Genomic DNA, 791 nt, shown 5'->3' with positions numbered 1-791 from the left:
GGAGGGAGAGTCGGAGGCAAAAGACTGGCTTTTTCTCATTTATCTTTATATCATTTCGCTTGTTACAACACACACACACACACATATACACACACGTTACTTCAGCAACTTAAAGCTAACTAAATTTTTAAAAGACCCAAATCTGATTATGTCTCTTGTTACTTAATATCCTTCAATAGCTCCCCATTGCTCCCGGGATATCATCCAAATTTGACATGGTTGGCAGGGCCTTTCATAATCTGCCTCCTGTCTGCTGCTGCCTCCTCACGCCTCACCATGCCAGGTCACAGTCTGGGCTCCAGCCAAACTGAATTCCACTCAGTGTCTCTGCTTGGCCTCCGGCTTCACGTCACCATTTCCTGCACCTAGAAGCCTCTCTCACATTTCCCGCCTTGCTCCCCTCCCTGTGCGTTTCACAGAAGGGCGTCGTGGCCGTGTTGTGTTCACCGAGGGGCCACTTTCCCAGGGTGTGGGGAGGAGAGGGAGTTAGGGACCATGTCTGACAAGAGGTTTCAACGGCACTGGGACTTGTTCTGTTTCTTGCTAGAGAGACTGACCCGCTGGAGAATGGTGGTGGAGGAGGCTTGTGTGTTGACATGCTTGGCCTCCCAGATCTCCTTACCAAGGGCCCGTGCCCTCTGTTCCCTTCTGAGTGCACAGGACCATTTCAGAGTCCCACCGCTGGGTGAACCCAGGGTCAAGACAGGCAGTGTCTCTGGCTTTTGACACTGGTGACTTCAATGTAAGGCAACTGTTAGTGTTTGGAAATACGAGCCAAAGACAAGTTGAAA

This window comes from Lynx rufus, unplaced genomic scaffold, assembly GCF_022079265.1.
Source record: "Lynx rufus isolate CCGP_SWC_20201006 ecotype Redwood Valley unplaced genomic scaffold, mLynRuf1.p SCAF_8, whole genome shotgun sequence".
Taxonomy (NCBI): domain Eukaryota; kingdom Metazoa; phylum Chordata; class Mammalia; order Carnivora; family Felidae; genus Lynx; species Lynx rufus.
This window is presented reverse-complemented; position numbering follows the sequence as displayed.